Below are 12,731 nucleotides of genomic sequence, written 5' to 3'. Positions count from 1 at the left end.
ATATATATATATATACATATATATATTGAAGTCTTCTTCATATATATACATATATACATATATATATATATATATGTATATATATATATGAAGAAGAGTTCAGGGAAATACAAAATATTTTAATTTTTTTATCAGTCTTATTTAAGATAGTGACGTAGGAATATGATATATGTGTACTTGCTAAGAAAAAAATGCCGACATTTTGGCAGGGGTTTTTCCGACCGGTCTATCCACGTTTCTAAATATAACCCAATGCGATTATACTTTAACGTTCGACCCTGACTACTAACGAGCACTTCTGCGCTTTTATTTTCTTCTGCTACGAAATTCTTACCCGATACACAACACCGATATAAACTGTACACTATGACGCTATCTATTTTCACGAATTAAATTATAATCTGTATAATATTTTTTTATATATGTATAATAAACATACTTCAACTGTGATAAAGACGAACGTTAAGAATGATGACGCGTGCGCGAAATTTCTGTGAATATTCTGTTTCTCCGTCGGAGACCCGTAGTCGGCTTAAAGGTGAGCGCGGTGTTGTGTATCGGGCAAGAATTTCGTAGCAGAAGAAAATAAAAGTGCAGAAGTGCTCGTTAGTAGGGTCGAACGTTAAAGTATAATCGCATTGGGTTATATTTAGAAACGCGGATAGAGCGGTCGGAAAAACCCTGCCAAAAAGTCGACATCTTTTTCTTAGTAAGTACCACATGTATCATATTCCTATACGTCACTATCTTAAATAAGACTGATAAAAAAATTAAAATATTTTATATTTCCCCGAACTCTTCTTCAGCATTTTGGCCTTTCAAGGTCACCGTCCAAAAACGGCAATAATTAAGCGCCACGGACTTTTGACCAGAATCCACGGTCGGCGGCCTTGACACTTATCGCGAAAAGATAATGAGCCTCGACACGAGAATACACCCCTGTTCGATTTAAATTCTGCGGACGATAAGGAAGCACGATACAAAGCCACGATTTCCTCATAACCGCCGAGCTAATCACGATTCCGTGGGAACCTCTCTCTCTCTCTCTCTCTGTGCCCTACACTCCCGCAAAATAAATTTCGTAGGCTGCACTTAGAGCCCGCTGCGCGCAACAACCGACACAGAAACTAAATCTTATCTCCATACGTCGTTGTGTGCCTGCGGCATGCCTGCGTGTTTTACGATATATTTTATTATTTATTCTTAACGCGTACTGTGTGTTTTATTCCTTCATGTATATCGCGCTTTAGAATTTAACGGAACAGTATTTCTACATGATGAGAACAAAATGAGCATGCAACGCGTGGTAAACTGATGAAAATCTGACTGTCTATAAATTTCATTCGCAGTCATACAAATTTTAATGAACTTCGCGGAATCCTATAATTATGAAGATTTAAACACTAGGTGTTTAATAAAACGGTAAATAAACGCAGTTTTTACAGGGACCTATATTTTTATATCTCCTTTAATTCACTTTCTCTTCTTGTCTGATTAATACATACTATCATTTTGTGCGTTTGCACTAGTGTCGATCAGTTGTTATTGTTTCTAAAACAAATTTCTGTGTATAATTCTCTCATAAAAAAACATGCGGTTTGTTTAAAGTGCAAATTAATTTCCCACCTCCGCGAGCTATTGTGTAAGGCTAGAAAGTCGAGAGATTATTACACGATATCTCTCGCTTGCAGTTTTCAAACGCAAAAACAAATTTACTGAGACCGCTATCGACCTGAAGACGCATTTACGAAGACTACGTCGCGCATAGAAATGTATCCGAAATCTTGAATTAGTATTCGCGGAGCGTTCGTTTCTCCGAAATATATATCAGCGCAGGTAACGAAGGGTGACAGGTAGCCTATTGAGTGGGTGCCGCATCTTTACAGACCGTATTACATATTCCGTTTTAAGGTAGCAACGATTTCAAACGTCCGATTGAGCTCCTTGTTTTCCCGATTTGAACCAAATTCGCAGAGAAGTGCAGAAAAATATCGTTTATTGCATTTGCGATTTATTGGCATGTTAACTGCCGGTTTCTTGACCGGTCCAAATTTACCTGTTCCATCTAACAATAGAATCAGTCTCAACGTACCTACCCAATCCAGATGCCGATCTGACATACCGCGCGCATACATAGGATACCGCTAAAATAGAGAACCACTGACGGGGCAGTGGAAATTTCTTTTCGTATACTGAAAAGGTCTAATGGTTTTGCATGTGTTCGCCAGTGCATGTGGGTTCAGGCTGTGCACAGGACACCGTGGAGGTCTGATCTTACCTCGAGCGCCGGCAGACAATAAACGGAGTCGCTGAAACGACCTGAAGGGACGCAAAGAAAGAGACGGAACGAAATAGAAATTTCTTTTAATCCAGATAAAATGGTACGAAATTTTCGCGCTGTTATTAAAGTTGGCATTTTTTCATAAACGTGTCGCGAGTATCAACCGTTCAAAACAGCATGAAGAATACATTTTCTGATATGCTCAGAATCATCAATAGGATGTACTGATGGCGCGACTTGATTATTTTTCTTTCGACCTCTTAAGCGTCATAAACATGTTGTCACTCGCGTGCACGAGTGTCTCATTCGTACGTATGATACGATACACGAGGATGTGCGTTTCCTAGTCATTCGTACGTTCGCCAGGCTATAATTAGTCGTTTTGCTTGTCGCGTTATCTCGCGCGGGAGCGCGGATAATCGGCCGCGATTGCGTCGCGTCGCGTCGCGTCGCCGTGCGCAATGACGAGATACCTATTTCCGTCGCGCGTCGCCGATAACGAAAATCGGGGGCGCTTCCTCATCGAGGAAGACGTGGAGCGCGCGCGAAATTTTTCCGCCGGCACCGTTATGCTCCGCTTTTTTTCGTCGCCGTGCGCGCGCGTTCATGGGAGTCACACTCTCTATATATACGCGGACTCACGACTTAGACAATGGGCGAGAGAAATTACGTCGGTGAATGTCGTGAGAAACCCGCCGGTTGTGCGCGCCGGTTGGCTCACATTGTCGGAACAGGTCGTGTAATTGGCGGCGGAGTGCTCGAGATCTTCGGCCGGGTCTTCATCCTGCGTCCAAATACGCGAGCGTATACGTTACGTATGCACGTTACGAAGCGGAAACGCGCGTGGTCTCGCTGCAAAAACATCCCCTCTCCCCTCGGTGACTCCCCTCTCTCTAGCTTTACAAATTGAAGAAGCGCCAAGGAGTAATACGTGTATGTCGTTGCTCGACACATTCCGGCTTGAACCGCGAGCAGTGCCAGAATGATCGTGTGCGTTTTCCCTTTGTGCGTGGTTAGATAACAGAAATAGGAACGTTTGCTTGTTTTAACATAAATTTTCCACCGTAAGGACGAGAACTTTATTGCACTGACAACGCTCACACCATTTGGACGGGTCGTGTACATTTTATTTTAGCACTTACGTGTTAAGAAATAAAATAATTTTGCCACAGCCGTACCGAAAATAAATATTTTTCGATTATAGTTTTTTTTTCCTTTTTATGTTTCTTATGAAAACACATTTTTAAGCAGCGTTTAAGAGGTGTTTATCACGTAAATAATTTATGGGAAAAACCTTTGCAGCTTACGCAAAAGGGATTCACTTTTATATTATCCATCGTAATATTAGCGGAATAATTATTAAAGGTAGGTTATTGTTTCCCGTAAAGCGTTTCGAAACGCTCGCGTAAGCAGCTAAGTTTTCTCCTCGATCTTATCAAACTATCGCATCGAGCAGTTTGTAACAAACTTTAAAATTCCATCGTGCTGAGATCTGTTAAACGATTTCGCGCGAAAAGAATGCGGCATGCATAAAATGCGCAATAATTCGAATAATGTTGATGTAAAAGTAATATTTCGTATTTCTCTATATAGATTTTTTTACAAATGATTTATGCACATAAATATGTTTAATGTAATTGTAACTGCAGTAAGATAAAATGTCAATGTACAATATTTTTTAATATATCTTATTGAATAAACAATAATTAGGACAATAAATTAAATAATTCATATTTTTTAAGAAGTTCCATTTATCTCTCTTGAGAAATTGATTCAAATAACGCATTTAGAAGATATTATATCATCAATATGTATCAAAAATAAATTCCGACATTGTAGCTAGGTTTTGATAACAAACAATTAGTGAAAAAGCAACTTTGTAAAAAGTTAAAACGCTTTTTATCAAACAACATGTACGATCCATTTTTTCTACAGTTAAAAGCATACCGCCGACACATTGTCTGTAATTATCTATGTACGCGATATTACTATATAATCTTGAGTCTGAAATTGCTCGTCAATCGTCGAAGAAACACTATACTTTTAAATAAATATGACTAAAGGAATATGCCTGGATTTTCTGATGCCTCCAGCAAATTATGTCATTACCAAGATTAATTTTCTATTGCATACCATATGTATCGGAAGTCATATTTAAAAGGTTTTTAATTACGTATTACTTCTACTTATTTGAAAGTAACCTTTTCTTTTAGTTTTGTTCAGATATCATTCAATAAAAATTTAGTTTGCAATTGACTAATAAGATACTTAAAAAGAAAAATAAGAAAAATTTATATTATAGTTAGAATTATATTTTTAATCAAGAGAATTCAACTCCAAATCAAAGAGTTTGTCATTGGAAGGACAAATATACAGTGAGGAAAACAACTGACAGAAGAACATTATTCACGTACAGCAATAAATTAAAAGAGATTTGAGTCATCTCAAAATATATCAAAAGATAAAAATTGAAATATTAAGTAAAAATTGAATATTTAATAAAAAATTGTATTTAATAACACGTTCCAATCAAATTTTTACTGAAAAGATATCTACTCCGAATTTATTGGAGAATTTGTCTTACTAACAATAAGAGAGAAAGTGAATTCAAAATATCCTATCTACATATATCATATATAAATCAATTATTTTCAAAATTATTTTTAAATCCATATTTATCCCAAGATAGAATCGACTCCAAGATATCAGTTCTTCGAATTTTGCTTACACAAGCGCGCCAAAGGCGAATTTCTTCAGTGACTCTCGCGTTTCAAACGTTTCGATGAATGGATCGTTACACAAGCAATCGCGCGATCTATTGAACCTTGTCTCTCTATCGCGAATAATATCGCGTACGTGCGCGAAGATAGGTGAATTTCGCATGCATACCTGGATTACGATCGCGAAAAATCTGCGCTAGGAGGTGGGCCTCTCCTCGCCTCCTCGGGAAGAGGTGACCGCGCTCTTTTCTGGCCGGCAGCAACCCGCGCGAGGATGTTTCCGCGAGGTATTTGCATACAATCCGGTGACGGGGGCCGACGGCGGTTCAGGAATCCGCGGAAAGCGGCCGACCGGTTAGCTCCTCCGCCTGCCTTCCCTCCTCCTCGTCCGTCCGGTGCGACGCGTCGCGTTCCTCCAGGTCGAGGGCGAAGGCCCCCCCCGCTTCGAGGGGGCTCCCTTCCTTCCGGTTCCTTCTTCCGGCACCGGATGTGGAGGTCCTCGTTCAACGAGGACCAATCAGGGAAGAAATGACAAATACGTCTCCTTGAACGTGTGCGCGCGCGAAAAGGAGTAAGAAAGAGAGCTTGCCGGACGACGAAGAATACGTGGAGAACGGAGAAGTCCGTCGCTTCGTCAGCGAACGTCGGGCGAAAGGTGCCGCGCGGTCGAGAACCCAGCAAGTACTGCTGAGGCCAACAGGTGAGCCGTGCCAGCGGTTTACGGCCAGTGGCGTATCACGCTGGTATCCTGCCGAGGGCAACAGGTGTGACGACGCAGCGAGATACCAGGAGCGTAACTTGCTGACTTCGTCTGTCACGTCACTTGCTGCTTATCTGTCGTCCGCTGTTTCCAATCAGTTTGATAAGAGCGCGAGAAGGTTTGTAAGCTTCACTACTACGACTGAGAAGCAGAAGACGTGCATGTTCGCAGGTTTCAGTTTTTAAGAAGAAATCCGAGAAAGTACGAAATTGCAGATACAATTTGATAAAAGAAACAAATAAATCTAACTCGTATTTATTCAATCTGTGAATAAATATTGATCTTTGCTAGTGTATCATCTTTAAATAATCGTACTTTAGAATTTCGATTAAATTTCACTGTCTCGGTACTAGAAAACGTAAACAGCTTTATAATCATTATAGATAAACATGATTTAAAAATAGTTTGTGGACTTGGATTAATATTTGTGACGCTTTATCAAATGTAATATCCTTTAACAATGTTCCCCGAAAACGTTTGACTAAAGAATATGCAATTAATATTAGAAGAGGCTACAATTCTTATCTGTCATATGCCGCCTGATTAGCCTCAATCCATGAGACAAATTTTGATACAAGAGAACGAGAGTTCCGAAATTTTAAAATATCAGAACTGTTATTACGCACTACAAAATTTACAAGACATTAATGAGATAGCTTTTTTATACGGATAATGAATCTTTTTGTTTCTTCTTATTTTTTATACTGTCCTATAAAAAGATTTAAAATGTACGTGAGACGATAAATAAATTTATAAATTATCAAGAGAGCTAACACTTCTAATGTAATTTTTTTGTACAAGTGATATTATTTATAGAGAATTAATTGTGTTATTAATTATAATTAAATTTCTATATAAATTTGTATCAATTGCTAATTTGTACTAATAAAAAATTGAACTTGTGATAAATAATAAATGAGGATAAGAATATCATCCAAAGGGATATCTAGCAAGTGTGCAATGAAATGTTTAATTGGTATCCCTACAGTGTGTGTGTGTGTGTGTGTGTGTGTGTGTGTGTGTGTGTTTGTGTGGATTAACCTTGAATTAAGTTATAGAGCTTTATGGAAGAAAACCGGTTCTCTCCCCGAATCCGGAAGAAACATATGTCGAACAAATGTTCTCGGATAATTCACTGACGCTCCGCCGGTTCTCATAAATATCGACGATCGCGGTTTCCGACACGAACCTTCTGCATCCGCATTTCTACGATGACTTATGCAGTTTATATTCGTGCGACACGCATTTTGTTTGTTACATTTTTCGCGAAAAAGAGATCGCTAGAAGTAAAACGAATGAAGCAAAATTCCCGAAACAATAGTTAAAAATTCAATAATTCAATTTAATAATTGACATAAGTTGTGATTTTTTTGAATTTTGTGATTTTGCGCAATAATTACCGCGCCGATTCCCATCAGCCTATTTATTTGAATGTTGATTATTTCTGGAAATCTTTCTAGTTTTTAATTTTCTATTTTTCTCTCGTCCATATCTTCAGCCTTTTCATTTTTTAATTTGAATTGTATAACACACTCCATTTTTTATTGTTGTAATTATGATTTATTTATTATGCTGCCATATTACACTTAAAAAAATTAAATTATAAGTTTTTATTTTTTAATTAACAGTAATGATTGATTACGATATTGTTGTAAACTTTTCCAAAAATTACGATTTCTTCATGTTCATGAAAGTATATTGTCCGACTACATTAAGAGATGATGAGAAATGTGAGCAATTGCGTTTCTTATTAATATGCACATTCTATAGTTCATCTAACGCATTGACTACCGCCTCATTATGTACATTATAGCCGCATCGTGGTCTATCATTAATGCTCCGTGAAAGGTGCGGATGGAATTTTTCACCTGAAGGAAGATTAATGCGCACAAGCTTTAAACGCATAAATTCTGTTTAATTTGATTAAATTAACCTCGAAATAAAAACATAATATTATCAGTTTTTAACTATTTTTAACATTAAAAATTATAATAAATAGATATACTTTTTGAATTACTCCATTCCATTGATGTTCATAGTTTTGACATATTTTTCTCTTCCACATGTATGTATTATTTAACACATAAACCGTAAATTTAACAAAAATATCACTTTCAGTCAATAACATTATCTAACATTACTTAATTGATCATTTCTTGCTTAATATTGTTGTTTCAGGCTTCTGTCTTAAACAGAATATGAAGCTAGACAAGCAGCACATGCCATTATCTTTCACCAAAATGTGCTCAAGAAGATACATTTTAATTTAAGATAGACGTGAGTAAAAATCTTGACGGAGACGAAAAATAGATCTGGTATATCACAATGAACGAGATCACCCAGTCGTACCGAATGTAGGTTACACATTCGCTCACCTAACATTGCCACTTCCTTTAGAGGCTTTCCTTCTCGTGCGAAGTAAAAGTGCTGAGCTCTCAAGAGGCGTCGCGCGTGGCCGGTCGCTTTTGCACAACATTCTCATTCAAATCATCCAGCCGATTTCGCATTCCCTCCCGAGAGTCACACTTTATTAGCGTCGCTTTATTATTACCTCCCGAGTGGATCCTCCGATCAATCCGCCTACACCTTCCGTATAATCATCGCGTTTCTGCTTCCTGCGATGATTACATTGCGCCGCGCGCGACACAAACGAAGTGCGAAGATCGTCATTCCTTTTTTTTTAGACGTGGGAATAGGTCTTCTTCTGCGTTTGGACATGGCGCCGCGCGCGACGTACGTAAACGTTTGCGTAATCCGATTCTTCGCACGTCGAGATGTATGTACATATAATAATATCTGCGAAGAGGACGCGAAGAATATCCTCTTCAGTCACTTCGCTCGATTCGTCAACACGAAGCTTACGTTATCGATACTGAGCAAAAGAAATACACAAAATTTAAATATACAATAAATTCAATCTTTATCTTTCGATATAATTTTTAAATTCGTATCATGTTGACACCTCCATATCGGAGCATGTTTATTTTATATCTTCTTGCGTCATAAGCTCGCTGACGCAATTTATGTCATTGTGAATCATATCGGTATTATAAAGATAATCTATGGGCACACAAAGTAAATCATAGTTATCTCATTAAAAAGTACTTGTACTTGTACGTAAAAGTACTTGACAAAAAAAGCAAAGGTTATCATCATTTAAAATATCCGTAATTTTTAAATTAAACAGTTTGCCACAAAAATCAAAATTGCTGCCTTTTTCAAATTAAAGAGTTCATACATATTATATTTTAAAAAAAGACATTAAGCATTAATAAGAAAATTAGGCGAGCTATAAGTTCTTTAATTTATACGCAATAATAAACAGCAATAATATAAGTTACGAAATAAGTCCGCAAAAAGACGGACACTTTTACATTGTAGTAATAATTGTACAACGAATATATTTCTCTTTCTTCTTTTTTTTTACAATCGTAAACGCGATACGCGTCTTTAAAGCGTAATAAAGCGCATTCGATATGATACAATGGACACAATGGAGGCTCGCAGAGATGAATAGCGGGTCGGCGCGTTGCGATAAATAGCATTCGCATTTTCCATTAATCACTGATCGCATTGCGTCGTCCCGCGCGAACGACACGGAATTCGCTCGATCGCGCCGATTCTCGAAACGCTCTCTACGAACATTATTGTTCGCCGACTTACATACCATTGACAGATCCCGCATGTGCCTGTCATTCAAATGGCTTATGAACAGCATTATTCGCAAATTATTCGCAAAGCATAGAGATTACGCATTGAACCGCCATTCGAGAACTTCCTTTGAAACAAAGTGACAATAAATATATATTTAGTCTGACATTCGAGAAGATAAAAAAAGTGAACTTAAAATTAAAATAATATTAGCCTAAAGTAAAGAAAATTTTATTTTAATAGAAATAAGGAAAACATAATAGCTCGTATAAGAATAAGATACAAGTGACAGATATAAATAGAAATATAAATTTCTTTCAATATATATTTCATAAATTTTGCAAATATAAAAACAAAAATTATTTATAAATAAAAAAATTGCAATTTTAAGCAATAAAAATTATAATTATCAAATATTACAAAAATTATTTTTTATTTAAATTACAATTTTTAAGTCATTAATTATTCTTCCTAAATTAAGCGTTAGTTTCTTGTTGTTTACAATAATAAAATGAATATGTAATAATAAATACGTTTTAGATATAAATTTATTTTAAAAAATACGAAATCAATGATAAAAAAGTGTGAAAAAAATTTATTTAAAAAAGTATGAAATCAATGTTACAATTATATACATATAATTTTTATTATTTTACCGATGGAGTTTGACGAGAAGAAATGCTGTCATTTATTAATCGCTGACCAACAGATGACGCCATCTTAGAAGATTAGATTCTTAGTGGCATATTATTGAATTTTTAGAATCATTAAACAAACCAATAATTTATTTACAAAGAAAAATAAAAAAATATATAAGATAATATTTCTTATGTAATTGATGTCAATTTTTTAATTTTAATTTTTTAAGTAATTAAATAGTATTTTTTTATTATTATTTAGTATTATATTGCATTTCTATTTTATAATGAAGCTTTATTATAAGAATAATAATTTTATTGTATATTTTTTCAAATTTTACATTTATACATATTTATGTTATTGTTAAAAGTAATTTATTTAAAACATATGATTATAAAATTTATTTTATATTGTTATTAAACACATACATTTTTTACGTATAATATCATTTCAGCATCGGTTTTCAGTTAACTTTACATTTTTGTTGGAATGTTGTGTACACGTTATCTATAATTGTAGGTAGGTGACTTACCAAGAGCTGCGGTGTCCGAGTGGTTAAGGAGTTGGACTCGAAATCCAATGGGCTTTGCCCGCACAGGTTCGAATCCTGTCCGCAGCGATCTTTTTTTTTATTTGATCTTTTCTTTATTTCCTTACATACGATATTTATGTAACGTTAATATTAATAAAATTATGAATATTTATCTAATTTTTATATATTTTGTCAATTTTTATCGCTTGACACTCTGGATCGTCGCGTAGCTATTCCTCTTAATCTCGCATATTATGTTTAACATTATTAAATCAATTGGAAAGGGAAATTAGTTCTTTATTCTTTGGCCAAGAATTATAAAAAATTTTTTATACATAGTTCTAATTTCTAATAATTTCTAATAATTGATAGTTAAAACAGACGTTATCATGCAGGTAGCTTTCTTCTTGATCTCGCCTACTATATGTTTTTATAAAAAGTATAAATTATGTATAAGTTTAATTATGTATAAGTTTAAATAAATAAATAAATTTTTAAAATATCTTCGGGATAATGCGTAGCTCTGTGTGAGAGCAATTGACTATACACCGGCAGGGTTCCGGGTTCGATCCCGACTCGTATACATATATCTCACATATATTTCGATTTAATCGAAGTATCATCACAAGCTAAGCCAAGGAAAATAATGGAAAACGTATAGTTATAGGAACTACAACTGTGACCTGAAATTTAATAAATTAATAGTTTATTAAATTTCAAATCATAGCTGTAGTACGTATATACTATACGTTTTCCATTATTTTCCTTGGCTTAGCTTTTGATGATACTTCGATTAAATCGAAATATATGTGGGATATATGTATACGAGTCGGGATTGAACCCGGAACCTGCCGGTGTTATAAATAATTTATTATAAAGCAACTTGCAGGCGCCAGACATTGTCCTGATCAAGAACTGACGCGAGAAGTACACATACAATACATAATATTATAAGACAGGTATAATATGACATTATATGTATAATGTATAACATACTTCTGACACTTGTTCTTGATCAGGATAATGTTGCAATAAATTGCTTTATAATTTTTTTGATCGGTATTGAAACGGTCTCCTATCTCCCCAAATACTGAACGTTCGTTTTGATTACCAGTAGATTATAGTCCATTTGACGCTACAAATACCTCGAAGTATTTTTTTAATTGGTCAATTCATAAAATTCTTTGTTTCGATTGGTCATTCAATCAAACGCTTCGAAGCATTTGTAGTATATACAAGTGGATTGCATTTTTCATATTTAGCCTTCTCTTTCTCCTTCTTTAACGTTCAACTATATATACATATATTCATCTCGTTTTAAGAGCAAAGATTTTTGAATATTTCAAGCAACACGAACAAATCTGGTGTTCCATGTTCCGATATATACTGCCAGTACTGAAAATATATAGTATATGTAACGCGAATTACAGATTAGTACATTCTTTTTACTCTTTGACCAAATATTATAGAAAATTTATTACACATAATTGTAGCAACTACGATAGTTAAAATAGGCATTACTATACTTATTTATTTATTTTAACTTTAAGTCACTATACCGAGGTAAAACATAACCAGCACGATTTAATCATTTCTGAAATTACTATTCTTTAAATTACTACTTGAATATACTGTCGAACCTCGATAACTCGAACCTCTATAACTTGAAAACCACTCGAATTTTTTCCTTTAAAAGCCATTATAATCGGAAAATTATAAACTCTCGTACAAAGCTTCCGTAAATTGAATTTTCATGTCAATTCTCTTTTACTCAAACTTTAGTCAAAACTTCTATAACTCGAAGATTTTTATAGCTCCTCCCTTGAGATTCGAGTTATCGAGGTTCGACTGTATTACTAAAATATTTTTTATTTGATTCTTGTTTATCTGTCTTAGGCAGACCCTGAGGTATCGATTTCACACGTGTTGAACTAAAAATTATGCTTTTAGAAGTATAGCGTGATAATTAACTGTGACATGATGGGGAAGATAACCAAAAATAACAATAGTCACCTAGGATTAAAATTGATAATAGACATTTCGAAATAAATCCACTTTAATGTCCATTTCTACCAATGTAGATTAACTTTAATCTCGGTTTAATTTATTTTTTTATCTTTTTTTAATTCTTAGAACTAGAAAAAAGAT

At 35.0% G+C, this 12,731-nt stretch overlaps 1 protein-coding gene and 1 non-coding gene across 2 annotated transcripts in view; one reads left to right on the top strand and one right to left on the bottom strand.

The window, feature by feature from the left end:
• LOC105455897 (echinoderm microtubule-associated protein-like 2) overlaps positions 1-5,301 on the bottom strand; it is a 39,529-nt gene extending 34,228 nt beyond the window's left edge. The window contains exon 1 of the mRNA XM_011699594.1: positions 5,171-5,301. The gene's annotated coding sequence lies outside the window, so the exon portion shown is untranslated. The remainder of the gene's footprint in view (positions 1-5,170) is intronic.
• Positions 5,302-10,588: 5,287 nt separating this feature from the next.
• Trnas-cga lies at positions 10,589-10,670 on the top strand. The gene has a single exon. It is a non-coding gene; the product is annotated as a tRNA-Ser (tRNA).
• The last annotated feature ends 2,061 nt before the right edge of the window (positions 10,671-12,731 follow it).

The sequence above is a fragment of the Wasmannia auropunctata genome, unplaced genomic scaffold (genome assembly GCF_000956235.1).
Source record: "Wasmannia auropunctata unplaced genomic scaffold, wasmannia.A_1.0 LD335828.1, whole genome shotgun sequence".
NCBI lineage: Eukaryota > Metazoa > Arthropoda > Insecta > Hymenoptera > Formicidae > Wasmannia > Wasmannia auropunctata.
The sequence above is the reverse complement of the archived record's forward strand: the minus strand, read 5'-3'. Positions and strand labels throughout refer to the sequence as shown.